This window comes from Columba livia, chromosome 1, assembly GCF_036013475.1.
Source record: "Columba livia isolate bColLiv1 breed racing homer chromosome 1, bColLiv1.pat.W.v2, whole genome shotgun sequence".
Taxonomy (NCBI): domain Eukaryota; kingdom Metazoa; phylum Chordata; class Aves; order Columbiformes; family Columbidae; genus Columba; species Columba livia.
In genome coordinates, this window is record NC_088602.1 from 181470061 (window position 1) to 181488577 (window position 18517).

The following is an 18517-nucleotide window of genomic DNA, read 5'->3' on the forward strand; positions in this document are numbered from 1 at the left end:
TTCCCCTCTGCTCAGCCCTGATGAGACACGTCTGGAATGCTGTGTCAACTTGTGGGCTCCCCAGTACAAGCAAAACATAAACATCCCAGAGTGAGTCTAGTGAAGGACCGCAAAGAGGATTATAAGATTGGAGCATCTGACATGTGGTGAGCCTGAAAGAACTGGGACTGTAGCCTAGACAAGGGTCAGGGAGGTCTTATCAATGTGTATAAATACCTGATGGGGGCAGGGGTAAACAACACTTCTCAGTGGTGTCCCATGACAAAGCAAGAGGCAATGGGGACAAACTAGAACAGATGGAATTCCATCTGAATAAAAGAATGCACTTTTCTACTGTAAGAGTGGTCAAGCACGTGAATCAGCTGTCCAAACAGCAAGCTGCTCTAGGTGACCCTGCTTCTTGCAGAGGGGGTCTTGGACTAGAAGATCTCCAGATACTCAGGTATCACAAGATCACAAAATGGTTGGGGTTGGAAGGGACCTCTGGAGATCATCCAGTCAAACCCCCCTGCTAAAGCAGGTTCACCTAGCACAGATTGCACAGTAATGTTTCCAGGAGGGGTTTGAATGTCTCCAGAGAAGCAGACTCCACAACCTCTCTGGGCAGCCTGTTCCAGTGCTCTGACACCCTCAAAGTAAAGAAGTTTCTCCTCCTATTCAGATAGATTCTCCTGTGCTTCAGTCTGTGCCCATTGACCCTCATCCTGTCGTTGGGCACCACTGAAAGGAGTCTGGTCCCATCCTCTTGACATCCACCCTTGAGATATTTATAAACATTGATGAGATCCCCTCTCAGCCTTCTCTTCTCCAGGTTGAACAGACCCAGCTCTCTCAGTCTCTCCTCATAAGAAAGGTGCTCCAGACCCTTAATCATCTTTGTATTATATTTTTTCTTTGAGGAACAGACAAAAGGAGAGCAACCACATCTGAGTAATATGGACTATAGACTTAATGTCACTTGTTTTCTCTGCACAGACCAAGCCTTCAATAAGATAAAACAGTTCCCTTGCACATCAGTCACGTATATCTGACTGCATTCTATGAAGGCAAGTTGCTTATTAGACTTAGAAAAAGCATCATTGTGCAGATCCAACAAAACAAGTTCTTTTTCTCTCACATACATTTCCTGGTGCCCAAGCCTCTAGGTCTAACCAGTATGAGAACTACCTAACTCAGAGATTAAGACAATGTATTTGTTTTCTTCAGTCAAATAAATCACTTCATTGTCTATTTCAATAACCATTTGCATCACCGAATATCCATCACTTTAATGGATTTCCTTGCCTCCCCTCCAGTCAGTACTCAAGAGGTAAAGCTAGTTTAACCAAAACAGGCTAACAGGAAATTACCCCTGTCCTTTCATTAATGCCTGTTCTCTTGCATCAATGTATTGACACTTCTGTTCTACAACTGCAGGAAAAATGAGAGGAACCAAGAGAACGTCACATAGAAAAGACAGAACATCTCACTCATGAGGAGCAGGTACCTGTGCACTGACCCAATTAGACATTTAAACACTTGTCACTTTGGAGCTGGCTGGTTGTCACTCATCCAAGCAGCCCCAGGGGACCTATTGTATGGTGGCATTCCCTGACAGGAGAGCTGGAGCTATGGAGGCAATGAGGACACACTGACAGGGTGCCAGGACCCCAGAGAGCAACAGCAGCCAGCAGCAAAGCCAAAGAACCTCAGAGCTTCCTTAACTTGGTTACCATCCAAAAACCCTTTCAGAGTCTTCAATGGTTTATCTTTTTTTCAGAGCAGTCTAGTTTAAAAACCTCACAGTAACAGTTCTCTTTTGGCAAAGCTACATTTAACTCTTGAGTGACTAACACAAGAACCATTTCAGAAGAGATACCTGAAAGATTGAAAAAATCTTCATTGCATGGACAGGATGCATTAAATGTTACTTTTAGTAACACTGCCGGCATATAATCCAGAAGTCAAAACGTTTCAGTGCATATCTCTTATCTCCTCCTTTCTCTGTTTTAAACATATTATTGATGTTTTCAGATGCTCTGTCCACTTGAACACAGAAATGAGGGATAAAACACTGTGCAACTACCCACGCCTGTGCACTATAAAAGATAGAAAAGGTCTGTTCTAGTAGACTGTATACAATACTGTATTCAAGACCTTCAAATCAGACTTTTCATTCAAAATAATCAGATATTAAAACACAGATGACTATTCAGCAGCTACTACTGACTTCAAGTCAGACTTTCTCTGTTCTCATGCTGAAAGGTTTATGCAATTCAAATACAAGAGCAGGCCGGGGTTGGGGCAGGATTGGAAAAAAAAGAAGAAAAATCAAAGCTTACTTCAAAACTTCTAAACCAGGCATTTTAACCTTAGGACCTAAACAAAGAGAGTAAAGAATTCAGAATGTCCCCATTGCCAAATCTGTGCTCTATGCTAGAAGAATAAACTTTTGCTTTTTTTTGTAAATAAATCTATCAAGTTGCTTCTAAGTCCACTTTTTCCAGACTAGTTGGCCTGTCTGGACACCTGTTCTCTCCAGCAAGGAACATCAGAGATGATTAAGCCTACCTTCAACTATGTGAAGCTATGACACACTTTGAGCTGCTGTTCTAGTCAACATATTTGATCTGAGCCCTTCAGCTAAAAGTTGAGCTGACATTTTTAAAATGGTATTAATCATAAAGTGTTAAACAAACATGGAAATGCAGGTAAACACAGAACACATTATATGACTACCCTGACAGTACTTAACAGAAATGGAATACAAAGATAAGAAATGGATAGCTTTTTTTTCCCCAGTTAGCATGGGAAATTAAAATTTAGAGAGAAAAAAAAATCTTACCTTTGTACAAATAGCTTCAGAGCAAGATGGTCTATGTCCTTACTTTTCCTTCTTTCTTATCCCCTGTATGACAGGTCTTTATGTTACCGCCTTGCCTGAAAAAAATAATATACAACCTGAAATATTTATAGAGGTCAATAATTACGTTCACTGTTAAAGTACAACAAATACATCAGATATGTCCTGATGTAGCTGCAATGCTAAATCCAGTTAAGTCAAACAGAATGGTATTTTAATAAGAACTAATCTATATCTATCTTGAGATGAGGAAAAACTAAGAAGCATTAAGAACAAAAGAAGTTCCCTAGTTTTCAAAATCATGTTTTGCAGTTAGGTCTCCAAAATAACACCACCAATCACATCAGATCAGACCAGACCACTCATGTAGTTACCCAAGTTTGCTGTGTCATCACTGAAAAGAGTCAGAGCTTCACAAAGCTTGAACAAGCCAAAAAAGAAGCCTAATCATATCTTTCTAATGTTCAGTAACTTAACTTCAGGCCCACTGGGTACCTCTGTTTCCTTAGGACCAAACGCTTTGATGCTCTTTGGAATAGATGGCCAAACTTCTAAAAAGACACCTGCTGGAAGAGGTCACAGCAGCTGACAGCAAACCTCTACTGCAGGAAAAGCCTTTGGTCACAGCACTTGCCCACAAAGAGAGATCCAGACATATAGCAATTTTGTAAACTGTTTGATCTCCCACTTTCTAGGAGAATATCCTAAATTGTAATCGAGAGATAGGACAGACAACTCACCCCTCCACCCAACCTGCATCCCCCCATCCCAACTGAAAGCACAAAACAAAAAAAAAGAGGAAACAGCAGAAGAGGTTTTGTTTTGAATTCAGCTGCTACATTCTTCATTTATTAACAAGAATTATGCCCTCACTTCCTCTCTTCTTAATCTTTGTTACTTGAATACCCCATTTTAAACAGATTTGAGGTTTTATTGAGAAGGAGGTTGCTTATTTTTCCATGGTAATGCATGTGTGGAGTTGAACTTTGAAATGAGCAAGGTTCAAGTAGGATTATAAATTTTGAAAGTGAGCTTCAAAAAAATCCTGAAGGTTCCCCTTACAGTCTTTTTATTAACAGTACATGTTGCTCATCTGCAAATTCAACTATGCTTTGCACTATATGCAGTCCTTATTTCAGTGAACCAGTGACGAAGAGAAGCTAACAGCAACAACTTGGCATCACTGCAGCACCTCTTATTTTATATACTGTACATGCAAGTGTAGAAAAGTAATTCAAGTTCATTGTTTACTTGTAACTGCAAATCAGCACTATTTTGTAACATAAACCAGGAGAGACTGCAAAATCTCTGCTTACAAAAGTGATACAGTAACATCAACTTGATTTCCCATCAGCTTGATAATACAATTGTATGATTTCTTTCAGTATACTTTTAAAAGCTTTTTAATTGTTAAATTGGTCTGCCAATTGGCAAAACCCTAACTGTTGACCAGAACTCTTTTGTAGCTGTTTCTTCCAGTAACAGACAGCACTTCTCATAAATTGCTCTTTATCATGCTCTTTCAAGTCAACTTGTTGCTCTTGCATAATTAAGCACTGGAAATAATACATTATCCTTGTAACTTTGGCAGTTTGGCATATAAAATTTATTTCACTAAGGTGAAATTCACTTAAGTCATTCACTTCATTGCCTTCACCTCTATTCAAGCACTCAAATCCCTCCCTACCCCCTACCTTTATATTCAGCTGGAACAGCTGCCTACAAACCGACAGGACCTTGCTGAGCCAATGTCAACAGAGAACCTGCATTCAGAACTGCAACATGCACACAATTCCTGGCTGACCAAACCACACACGTATGACCATGTTCACCCATATTCTATTATATAAAGGTAATGGCTACATCTGGCCTGCCATTCAAGTGGCTTCCTAGCTGGGTCTGTCCACTAACTCACAGATAAAGCCAGCACTCACAGTATTCAGGCTGCACAATCATCACTTTGATGGGCTGCAATACAGCTTTCGTTATTTCAGATACTCTGAACTAAAACCACTAACTAGTAGTGTATTAGGCCTGCAGGAACATCGTAGTACTCTGCTGAAATACAGATTAAATTGGGTGAGTATGGCCAGTCTATTTTCTAACACGCTAATTTTCTAAAATGTTAAAATTTAGAAAGGGGCAGATCAGCCCCTGCCAATGGGCCTACCTTGATGACACGAATTTGTCCCTATCTTGCTGTTATTACTGGTAAAGAACAGCTGTATCCTCAAGGACTATGTCTAAAAGTAAGGCATGATCCTAAACCCAGAGATGGCTTGTGTAAGACTTCACATATGGCAAAAAAAACATAGTGCTGTTGACACTGCAGGGAACCTTTTCCCAATTTCTAACACTCATTAAAAGGAGGGAAAAAACCCTCAACACTTAGTTTCCCTTACTCTTTTGAAGTAAACATGGCTATGCCATAAGATACATGGCTTAGGACACACTATAATTAATCCCAAGTTTCAGTGTCTTATTGTGAGAAAAAAAATAGTGCTATCTGGGTAATAAATGGTCAGAATATCAGCCTCTTGGATGCCTGGACTACGCACATGCTGCTCCAAAAATAAATATTTGCTATAGTTCTTCTTGACATGTGCAGCTTTAACCTATTTACAATTCACAATCAAATTCCTTTGCTGTGACATCATTTATTTTTTCTCTCTTAGTCTCTTAGGAAAGAACTTAAAAAAAGTTCAAAACTCCAAGGACATCACACCCATGAGGAGTTCTGTAAACCGTGTACAAAAGTGTATCTGAACATCCAAAAATCAACCCAGAAGGAATGAAGAAATAAAGAAGTACTCTAAAGGGGTTTTTTTTAGTTTTCATTCTTATTCACAATGCACATGAAGAGGATACATTGAATGGCTTGGTGACATGATCTTAAAGAAGTCAACAGGTAAAGTCTTACATATTTCATTATAACCAGGAAACCCTTGTGTCCAAGAATGTAAATTAATAACCAGATGCCTGGGTTCCAAAGTGAGAGGCGCATTTGCACGTTTACATAAAAATAATGAGTGAAATAGTATAAATTAAAAAAAAAAGGGGGGGGTAAAAAAGATTTTTTAAAAAAAGTCCATGGATTAGATGAAACACGGTTTAAAATTTATTAGATGCATTTGGGGTCACGTAATGCCTGATTTTCTGTGTATTAATTTAGTTGCTAGCAAACTGTCAAAATGTAAAGCACACTTTTTATTTTCCCACACCTGACTTGCTTACTGTGTACTTATTAATTTAAAAATTTGTGAAAGAACTAAAATTTACATAATATTGTTGCTTTACAAACTTTTCTAGTGTCAATATCCTTCAGACAAGTTTAGAATGAAAAATACATAGATTGTAATACATAACTATGCAAAAAGTTCAAATGTAAAAAATGCAAAATATCAAAATTCCCTTTTTATTTTATAATTTGATTGGCCAAATGGTTTTATACAAAATTTATTCAAAATATTCATTAAAAGGATAAGACACTTTAATGTTCCTAATGTAACCTTAAAAAGCAAGAGAATGAGAGAATATGCAGCTTTCTTCTAATATTAATCATATATCTATGTACACACACATATACAATTTAGTTTTTATTTTACAATACTGCAGAAAGTTATTTAATACGAAACATTTTCAGGGGACCTAGAAAAATATTTGCTTCGTGACATACAGAATTTATTTAGCGTATTTAAGCACAGATTTATGCAATCCAAGACTGCAGAGCTCCATTATTCACCCTCATGTCATTTCTTCTTTCAGAAACAAGGAGTGATGAGGAGCCCGCAGAAAAGGAGAAACTACCCTGGTGGTTGATGAGGGCACCGATCCATCTTTTTGTCATATCTGTGTTACTTCTAGTAGCCCTCAATCCCACCTGATTCTGACACAGTAACAATGGAAGAGAATATCCTGGAAATACAGCAAAAGTAACTGCTTGGTTTTTCATTTCTTATACACACATTTGCATGAAGACATTTCCTAGGGCAAGCAGTCCAGACTAGATTATATTAACATCTGTAAGAACAATGTGTTAATTTTAGACATAATAATCAAAACAGAATATAAATGTCATCTGATCTTTAACACCTTGCAAAGTCATGCCCTGCCTCCATGGATACAAATCATCACTGCACTGATTTCAATTGCTACACTGTTATCTGAAGTCAAACTTTCTACTAAATTACACAGAATAGATTTATTCTTCCAAGGTTTAAACTCAATTTCCTTGTGTTACTTCCTTCCAATAAATCAAACTAACATGAAGGCACACAAATATCAACTGTGTGATTGAGAAGAATCAGAACAGACAAGGGAAATCGGCCATTACCTGGGCATATAGCTATACAGGCCTCTTAGTCCTCTCCCCGCCCCCCTTTTTTTTTTCCCCTTTTCTTTTTGTTAGTGAGGGGTAAGAATTTGTACCATACTCCCCTTCCTGTTATAATCTTGACAAAACTCTGCTGCTAAGCCCTGCTGTTGCTGGACTGTGTGCAGAAGCACAGACAAGAGGGGCCGTTTCCAGCAGCCCCGTTGCTTTGTCCTCAACACTCTCAAGCTTCTGTGTGATCAGCACAGGCTTTGTAGTCATACAATAGGGGTTAAACACTTCCCTATATTTATTTACAAGCAGAGCTAAATCTGCTTAACTGCATGAACCTTTTAGTAAAATGATGTCCCATGTATTTAAGTACTTTTCCATTTGTTTGTTTGTTTAAGGGTAATTGACTTCTATCAACAACAACAGTTCATTTTCATTATACAGAGTGTATAAACAATGCAGCCAGTAAAATCAGTGAAGATTTTTATCCAGATCTTACCATATCCACAACTTCCCCCTAAGCAACTACCTGCAACTTGCCTCTCAACTTAGAGCTCTAGTTTCATTTTTCCATTCATTCTACTTGATAACTTGCCAATGGGGCAACTCTCCAGTCTCCATCAACAGCATTCAAGAGGCAGATAGTGGCAAAAGCTAATATTTGTGCTGAGTGGTGGAAATCCACTACAAGAATGAAAATTTCAACATACTGAGAAATCAATGAAAACATTTTAGAAGAGCTGACTGTGCTTGCTCCCACTATTAAAGTCACCAGTTTCACAAAGCACATGAACCTCTGGACCACCTTTGTTGTCCAAGGAAATACCTTGAAGCAACACTGGTACAGGACAGTGGCTTTTCTCAACTTCTAAAGAAAGAAAACCTATTCAAAACTTTTCATTTCCATTCTGCCACAAATCCAGACTCTTTTTTTTTTGTTAACTACAGTTAAAATGTTTCTAACTTCAGGGGGTTTGCAGCTTTTGTAGGTAGCACTCCAAGAATTCTGTCAGCATTAGTTCAGAACAATAACTTCATCTCCTCCTTTGAAACCTATTGTCTTCTCAAGGCTTATTAGAACAATGCTTTTCTTCACAAAAGCACAATCTCTCCTTAAGAATCTGCTTCAAAGCAGATTGCCAGCGACGTTCAGCAATGACTGCATCCACCTGACCTCTTAAACTTGCCAAAATAGAACCAGAGTATCTTAATCGAGCTCCCGCTTCACACATGTACCACACTTCTAGAGCGGCTCAAGGCTAAAAATCTTAGAAAAACAGAAGTTACAATTACAGGAGATTTATTGTTGATGTGAAGATTTATCATAAAATAATACAGTGTTGATTAGGCAAAACCTCTGTCATTCAAAGTTATTGCTGCTTAATTGCACATTTACCACTGTATATTCTAATGACAACAGATGACACGACATTGTAAATAAGAAGCTATTTACCAAGCCACAAATGCGGTGCAATATTAATCTCTTATTTTTATTTAGTAACATTTAATCTTGTAAAAGCTCAGTTCTCAAAAATCACTATTTTCATGGCTTTGATCATTCCTTCCAAAATGGAGTCCCAGATGAAAAAGGTAACTTTGCCAATAGAGTAGCTTTACTAGTAGCTCCCCTCTGCCTTTGACAGTGTACTATATAAAGAAATTAGCCAAAATATAACCAATTGAACAGATTTTTGTGTGTGTTTTTAACTGGGATTAAGTAGAAATTGTTCTTTGAATTCTAGAGCTGAATGATGGCAGGGCAGGGCTCATTTTGTCATCTGACTGACCAAGCCTAATCAGAATTATTTCTGCACACTGCTTCGCTACAGCTGTAGACCCATTAAACACTAAATGCTCTGGACGCCTGTTCCCCTTCAGCTTCCCACTGTGACTCCCACTTCTCAGCCGGTAGCTACTCAATGGGCTACTGAAAACATTCAAAAAATGGAGGTGCAATATTTAATGGACAGCTCAAAACCCATAGCAAAATCTGTCACTTGACTGTCAGGACAGCAGCTATCATAGCAAATCAGACTCTTTGTGACGGAGACTTAAAAAGAAGCCTTTGAACTGGTTCTCTTACCTCCCAATACAATTTTATTAGGAGGTTTTCATTCATAGCAACTATTTTTTCTTCAACAGAAGTAATCATGCCTGCCTCTGAAAATGTTCACTTAGATATGGACAATTTTTTTGTAATCACAATATTACCCATGGCATCTTGTTTTACATCTTATTACCATTTTAGCCTCAGGAAGCCTTTAGACTAATATAACCATCAGGAATGTCTTACTGCACAATTTACATATTAATATAACTTCTTTTTAACCTATTGAACTGTTTAAGCCGAAAGTAACTGTGATGTGCACATCAACCCCTTACTTTGCATACAACCCCTTACTTTGAGATCTGCTCATTATAAAGGATGAAAAACAGGTTCTGATGATACTGATTACTCATTCTTTTTTTTTTTTTTCATGCATTTTTGGCTTTTCTTTCCAAATATCCTCAACTCTTTCCAAACAGATTATAATACTCAGGAAAAAACACAAATCATTTATGCTTTCTTAGGTTAAAGTCATATTCACATCAAGATTTAGCTAGTGTAATACTCAGCTGAGACCTTCAAGCAGCTCAACAGCAAATTTTATTGTAGAGTTCAGTCCCAGGTGCTGGCCCCAGACTATGGCAGGTTGGACTGGGCAAACAGATACAGGATCTGGGCAAACAGATACAGGATCTGTAATGCCAGAAAGACAGTGTGGTTCACACTTAACCCAGGGACGGGGCACAGGAAGACCCAAGATAAAAGACAGGTAGGTCAGGACAGTGAAGAATACAGAAGATTCACAATCATCATACTATAATAAAATGGGCAGGTTGTTTCACATGTTATTTTGGACACTAAATGTTTTAAAAGCTTCTCTAAAATTGTGACTGAAATATTCTTTTCAGAGCAAAGACCTACCTATTGAAAGGTATGCTTAGGTATATCATTACTTCTGTCAAGTCTTCTGGCATGTCCATATGGCTAGGACAGTATTTCATTTTGATTATCACACAAGTAGGCATGCTGGAGAGTTTTTTATTATTAGTACTGCCACTGTTTCTTTGTTTGAAAAATGAGAGTGAAAATACTTCCATCTACTACATGGGAATTTAGGGAATGCCTAGCCTTGATTTAGCTTTATTCTCTGAACGTATTTTGATGGAATCCTCTACTGCTATTTTTCACATTTTTGCATAAGCAATCTGATTTTTTTCTTTTTCCAGATTCATTTACTTCACCGGTAAAGATTGTAATTCTGTGTGCAAAAATAAGATCCATATAGTTTCCAGTTTCTTTATGAAAAATACCTTTTGGATTATGGAGTCTGAAAAGACTTTAAAGTGCAGATGACATGCAAAAACATAGCTTCATAGGCATATCAAGATATGTAACTTGGCTATTCACTGTCACCTGTGTATCCTCCTCCTCCCAAAAAGTCATTCCAAATATTTGCGTTGGGAAGTGAATTTTAAAGGCTATCTAGTAAGTTAAGTGCATGAAGTGAAAATGGTGAAGATCAGGATCATCTGAAGATTTTATAATTTACATATTTACTTTAAAACATCATCATAACCACTTCTACTAGTTTTAGCTGTTTACCACCGAAATTTCATGGACTTACTTGAATTAAACCCATTGCGCTCACTTCCTCAGCAATAATTTACTCCTTTTGTTTGTTTGGTAGGGGGTTTTGTTGTTGTTGTTTGGTTTTTATTTGTTTATCGGGGCTGTTTTTGTTTTGTTTCGTTTTTCCTACAAACATACATAAGGATTTTCTATACCAGAACACAGCCAGTTATTCCTTACTACAGTCACCAAAAGTTTATGGGAAGCAAAGCAGGTTAAGTAATTTTAAACTAGACCTGAATAACCTATTCTTGTTGTTTCATAATCACAGTAGCATGTTGTTCTGATTATCATTCCTAGACTTCTGTCTTCTTTCTATATTTTCTTGATGCCCATTGTACCAGCCAAAACTGGCTATTTGCCAGCTACAGAAAATCACTTCTCAGACATGTTGGGGATGCAAACTCATACTGGTTCAATTTCTCTGAACCTCTTACAGGGAGAGACTTTGTTCCCACACATAAGGCATATAAGCTGTTTCTCACACAGAGAAGTTGTCAAGGAGAGTGAGGTTTCCCAGAAGTTACTCCAGCACAGCAGCCTGAAAAGAGTTCTCTTCAAATAACTCAAGGTTCACTCACTTTCTTATTTTACCAGCTATAGCACATACAGCTTAGTATTGCCACAGATTCAAGTACATGGGCTTTCTTTCTGCTTTCATGTTACTTTTTGATGAGGATGTTCCATAATAAGATTCTCAGTATTAACTGTAATTATACTAAGTACTGTTCTCCATCCTTTTTCATAAAGGAACAAATACTGTGCCCTTCCCCTTTGTGCACAGTGTCCTTGACTACTGGATGCTTAAAACAGTTTAAATACCTGGGTCACAGAGGCACAGTGTAAGTGTAGACAAATGTACACTTCCTAACCTCAGGATGAAGAGATTTATCAGCAGCTAGAAAAACAATTGCAGCTTCAGGAACAAAACAGATTTGCTGATGCTGCACTGCCTGTAGATAAACAGGGAAGAAGTTACTGAAACTAACACCTTCCTAAACACATCTAGTGCATAGCCTAAATAAATTTACATCAACCACGCAAAAAAAAAAAAAAAAAAAAAAAAGGAAAAGAAAAGACTGAACAGAATCAAGCCTGAGGGAGAAGGGAAGAGGATAAAAGAAAGAAGATGACAGCAACATAGGGAGGTTAGAATCTTGATTCTGGTAACAAACCAAAACCAACCAAACAGGAAAACAAAACCAAATCAACCAACTATCTGGACAAGCAAGCAAACAAACACAACCACCACAGAATCAAGAATCAAGATTCTGGGATATGGAGTTTTCAATCTATGCTCAAGAGTAGGGAAAAAAACAAACCAAACCGAAAACAAAACCAACACACAGTGAGCCTTCTTTGGATGCAGAAGTCTTTTTGGGATGCTTCAGTTGCCCGAGACTTTTCTTTTTCTTAGTAAGGCACATGTTGCTTGAACTTCTGTCTGTGACAGATGCACTATACCTGAGGCTGAGCTATCCATAGATCTGGCTGGAATGGGCCTCATTCCACTCCTAATGTTCCTCTGTGCAACCTCATCTGCCGTCACACCTAGAAGCACCCAAACCCAGTGTCTTAAACTTTACTTGAAGGATCTTTAACTATCTACCATTCTTTCCCCACAACAGTTGGAAAGAATTTAGCATCTCTCTGCTCGAATTGTGCAACAGCTTGACTGATGACTTGATATTAAGTTTATCCACCTGACACTCCTAAAGGGTTTTTTTCAGTATGTACACACAGACCATGCCTAGCATGCAAAAGGTCCAGGCTGCCCAAAACTCTGGCACAGCAGTGATTTTCTGTATTACGACAGCCAGAGAAACTTCTGTATGGCAACGCTTTCTCCTTTACACATACTAGAACTGGCTGTGACTCACAGAGTCTTCAGCATTTTGCCCTCAGTGGCACAGCTGCTGTAGAGACAGAAGATGATTCTCTCTTCCCCCTGCAGATCACATATGAGGAACATAAAATGCTGTCTTTTCTGCCCCTTTGTCCTTGTCATCCTAAGATGCTAAAACACTATCAACAGGGATTATCCTTGGAGACAAAAGATGTAGGCTTGACTCTACTTTGAAAAAGGATATATTTTGTAGCAAGTCTCTTCTCCGGCAAGTATTGCAATGATATGGCTGTTTGTTGGGAAAGGCACAAATCTGTAATAATTCAATAAGTTTCAAACTTAAGAGCTTCACTCAAAGAAAACCAGTGCCCAGCAGTAAAGCAGGGTCGGAAGAGAAAAACAGATGGAGACAACTCCCGATTTTGTCTCAGTCTATGGCCCAGCTTGTCCCAGCCACACGCTGCTGTCCCCAGAGGGGAACCCTCAAGGCACTACCTACATTAGTGACCAGTGCAGAACCAAGTGGGAGAGGTTGCTGTTATAAACTGAGCAGCTACAAACAAAACCTGTACGCACACTCAGACTTAGCAGAGTTCTATGATGTAGAAAGCTCTGATCTTGCTGTTTTCATCTATTTGCCCATTTTTAAAGGGAAAAGTTGTACATTGTATATAAATTCATTTCTGGGCATCATCTTCCCCAAGCTCTCACTTGAAACCTGGTTTATATTTCTGAGGCTAAATGATGAACATCTGTGCTCATCGCACACAAAATTGTTCTTGAAGCATTACAAGCTTTCCAATAGGGCAGAGACATTTCATACTGTATGATTAAGACTTTAAGGTCACAATTTTAAAAAGTCTTTTTATCAATCATCCGATAGGTAAATTAATTTTGATGACTACTGATCTGGAAGGAATTTCAACTGTTGAGCTGGAGATTAAAAAAAAAAAAAAAAAGCTTTAAACCATTCATTCCTGCAGTCTAGTCAGAACTGCATTTGACTTTAAATACAGTTGAATAATTTGCTACTACTTATGGGAAGAGAACATTTGATATTTTTCTTTTTAATTATACTCCCAATTTCAAAGCACTGTCTCTCAATGTGCCATTCACATCTACACAAAGACTACATGTTATTAATATTTTGTAAGTTGTCAAATGTAGTGCAGCAACTAACTTGTCTGAACTTGTGCTGCATAGAATAAGTATTTCATTTTTAGGATAATCACTGAAAGAGTGTTAAGCAGTATCCACAGAAGCACAATGGCTTCTTCACCTCTGCAACAACAAAAAAATGGAAATATTTATATTTTCTTTAAAGACTATAAAACTGTATGCCAATAGAGGTGAACTGAACAATGAAATCAAACACTCAAAAGATAGCTTCAGCAAGAAAATACGGTATGCAAATACTAGCAGTGGAGGAAAAAAAGCAGTAGGATGTACAAGGTATACAAAAAGAAAGCTATGATTCATGTAGAGATAGTCATTATTAAAATATTTTAATATGGAATTTTTATTAAAAATAATTAACATCAGATTCATTAGAGCCAAATTCCCACACATCTGATCTCACAGCAGGTGCAGATTTTGATTTGCAGGCACTACATGACTCTGTATTCTGTACAGTAAGAGATGAAATAGTCACACACTTACAAAAAAGGGCTTTATCACTGCTTAAGAAGCCCAAAGAGGTTGTGCCTTTTATTGTTTTACTTACTTCACATATTTGTCAAATGACTTCCTACAGGCTTATAAAAAAAGCCTAGTAGTCTCCACAAGAACAAGACCTTTACAGAAGCTTGTTTTGCTGGTATCAAACAGCCTGATGAACAGCAGATGCACAACTCTCCTGCTCGAGAAGAAACGTGTCTGGCATCATTCCTGCACCTGGGAGGCTGGGGTTGCCAACTGTCCACTTCAGTTATTTACTATTTGCCTTCTGTACAACAAATCTGGTTTGGATCAGCCTCAGCTAGAACTGCTGCAGAGACACAGCTGGAGCAGCTGGAAAAATGGCACAGCCATAGTTCTGTGACACCAACAGGTGCAGCTTGTTGGATTCACTCCTGAGACCAGGCAGCCCCCCTGCAGTAACAAAATCTCCTTTCATCGGAAGCATATGACCTGAGTCCAAGGCGTTACTGTGGGAGACTCAAAATATTTTACTTTTCAATTGCAAGAGGAGGAATATATTTTACATGTAATTTCTATATTTAAATACAATCCATTTTAAGCACTTTTTGCTTAGCAAATTGTATGCCATATATAGTATTGTAAAATAGCTACCTGTTTACAAACTTGGTGGAGATCTCCACCCCTAGGACAGGTTTTACTTGTACAAGAGCCTGCAGCACTGGATTCCAAATGGCACTGACCAGGAAATCAATGTGTTTACAGCAGGTGGCTGAGGTAACAGGGGTTTGTGGCGTTCCCCTCCAACGTGCAGATAATACATGCAGGGAACAAATGCAGCCTCAAGGCTCAAAGTTCAATGAGTTTACCACATACATAGTAATCCAGTGTGATCTTAGAAAATGAGGGGGTTGCCTTGAGGGACTTCTAACGACATGACTAAAATTGATGTCATTCTATTCAACAGATCTGTTACTATTTTGACACAAAAAATCACAGTATGGAAGGGATTTGTGAATACACCGTTAAAGCCTTATCCTCCACTCATCACATGGTCCCCTAATTTACTTTTCCATCTGTACTTAACACCTCTACCCCAATTCCAACAAGTTACACTTGCCCCTCTTCCCAACAACCTTCACATCTTTCTCTAACTTCATTATTTACTGGACAAGTCAGCCTAGAAAATTTAATCAAAGCTATTTACATTAGTTACACTATTGTGGCCTTTGGATGTCAATCTATAGAATTCACCTTTCCTGAAAGCATATCCCAATAGAGAGAGATGTTACCGCATTATCAGACCAGGAGTATTTTGGTTCAGGAGTTGTGATGGGTAACGTGCAAAGTTATGACAATCCCAAGTCTTACTGGAATTCTTCAAAACATATTTGGACACCACCTTTGTTTCCAAGTGCAAATCAGAATTTTTTTTCTGCCGTTGCCATGGAGTTGTTCTCTGTCTAGGATAATCCATCAGCACAGACCGTGTTGGTATGCATGCAGAGTTCTCCCTTATCAGAAAAATAATAATACTCGGGCAATGACCACAAGTAGCAAACCATTTTAAAAACATACTTTTAGTCTCAAAATGCTACAAACAACAAGAGATTAAGTGTATACTATTGACAAAGCTGAATCAAAGCCAAATCCAATATGGGAATTGGTATTCAGTTTAAAGGAAGAAAAAAAAATAGCACAAGGAAAAAATAGATAGCCACCACATGATCCTTAAAATGATTTATAGGCATAACACTGCATGCTACTAACCCACTTGGAAGTACTGAGACAGCCTACAAAACACACAGAGTTAAAGTTGTGCCATTAATGTTTAACGTTATTTAAACACTGACAAGATATGTATTTTATCAAAACGAACAAACAAACAAAAAAAAGAATATCTGAACTTTGAGATATTCAAGATTTTAGCACGCAGTGCAAAATTTTCACCTTCCAGTTCCTGAGGACATTTGAAGTATTGTGCCTTCACAACAGTTACAACACTACCAACTTAATATCTGCATTAAATATATGTGTATATATATATATATATATATGTGTGTGTGTGTTTTGATCTTGACTTAGACATTTTGTAAAACAAATCTTGCAAAAATAATGATGGCTTTTTGACAATTTAAGAACATTGTTCTGGTTTTATGTTTAAACTGAAGGAGAACAAATGCATTGAAACCTCAGATGTGCACACTTGAATTGAAGTCTAAGTATTTTCGTTTATTTGGAAAATGCAAATTAAAAACAAAATTTAGAATCTATCTAAATACAAAACTATTTTACAGAGTATTCTACAAGCGTCAAACCAGCATTTAACATGTCACAGCCAAATAGCAGCTCTTATTTTGCACATCCTAGCAAGAGCTGAAATGACTTAGGGCTACAGAGCAGCAGCAGATGATATACTCCATTATGACAATTATACAGGCTTCAAAGGACAAATAACTTAGGCCACAGTAACAGATATTAGTCCTTCATTCTGTTCTGCATGGTCCTGCCAGACTTACCTGGTTCTACTTTCTGTCTTCCTCTCACTCTGCAGCTACCAGGACTCCACACCCTTTCTCCAGCCCTATTCTCCTGACCCCAGTTTCCAATCCACTGTTCAAACCAGGTAGTTACTTCCAAATACCAGCAGTGGCCAGAATCTCCATGTGTAAGTCATGCCCCTTCTTTAGCAAACACTGCAATGTACCTGTGTTAGGAGTGCTTTCTGCTCAACATATCTGACAGTCTGAATCAGTCTCTCATTCACATAAACTCTGCTGCATTCACCAAAATCACTGCAGAGTACATCCTTGCCCTTTCTACATATCAACAGGCAAGCGACAAATGCATCTGGATTTACGCAGCTACTTCAGGCACCTGGGTATTGTAACACTGGAAGAAGACCTAGACAGATGAACTTGTAACACCAGTCTGCAGAACTGTCTGTGTAAAATGACAGTAAGATAGTTTCATTTTGCATCAAGTACACATATTGATAACACCTGTCAAGCTACAGGGCATCAAATTAATTTTCACCACCTGTCGAGAAGGTGAGCAATGCACAGAAACGACCTGGCTTCTCTAATAAGCAGCAAAACATAAGACAACAAAGAAAATAAACCCTATATTTCTTCCCTTACAATGCCTAAGGATCGCTTTTGCCCCAAGAGAAGGGGTGAGGAACACTAACGAAACTTACACTAGAGATTATTTTGATACAGCTACGAGGTTGGAAAACCCAATGTGTTTTTGTGAGCTGGCAGGTGATTAAAGCTGCCAAGCACTGTGCTCTCCCGAAGGGCAGTGGAAACAGGGGGTCTGTGCACTGCAAACCCCCACCGACTGCGGGAAAGGAGCTGACAGAGCACCTGTCAACGCCACAATGATGGTGCTGTCACTCAGCCTGGAACCTGGGTGTTCAGCAATACTGCAAACACTGGGAGATGAGAGTGAGAAAGAGACCCAAAGGACCATCAGTAGGTATCTGAAAATAGAGGAGTCAAGTCATCCATGCTAGAGGTAACAGAGATTTCAGTCTTACGAACAGGGGAGTTTCTGCAATGTGTTTCTTCAGGAGGCTTTGATATTTAACACTTTGGGAGTGCCTGTTGGTTTCTTCCGTGTGCACCACCCCTACCATCCAATTCCATATACATTTCATAAACAGCACAGAGCAGGATAAACTGTTATCTTTAAGCTGATCTCTATGCCCATACCAATAATTAAATCAAATTTTCCAGCAGAGATTTTATCTCTGCCCCTTATATAAGCAGATGATTTATTACATCAGCTTCAGCATGTAATGATTATAATGCACATGTATTATGAGCCCAAAGCTCTATCACACTTGAAAATTTATTCTAATGTTTATTTTGAGTGCTTGATTTTGGAAGTTTTCTGATTTCTTTCAACAAAACCAGGTTTTCAGAGAATTTTTTGGAGATGGAAATTCTATTAGATTACATCGTTATGAGTAATGACATAGCTTAAAAGCAGAGTTGGGAACTTCAGGTCTGTTACAAGCAACCTAAACCCTGACCTTACCTCTGCACAAGTGATCTGAAGAGAAGAAACATCAAAAAGTGAACTTTTCTTTGCAAAACACTGCCAGTAGAAGACAATTTATGCTTTCACCGTGAATTACACAACAGTAGAAAGATGACCCCAAAATTTTGGGCTCAGCCTTTGAAG

At 38.3% G+C, this 18517-nt stretch overlaps 1 protein-coding gene across 49 annotated transcripts in view; it reads right to left on the reverse strand.

The window, feature by feature from the left end:
• NRCAM (neuronal cell adhesion molecule) overlaps nucleotides 1-18517 on the reverse strand; it is a 155026-nt gene that overhangs the window by 102180 nt on the left and 34329 nt on the right. For all 49 annotated transcript variants that reach the window (XM_065048701.1, XM_065048698.1, XM_065048685.1 and 46 more), the window contains one exon: nucleotides 2825-2919. The gene's annotated coding sequence lies outside the window, so the exon portion shown is untranslated. The remainder of the gene's footprint in view (nucleotides 1-2824; nucleotides 2920-18517) is intronic.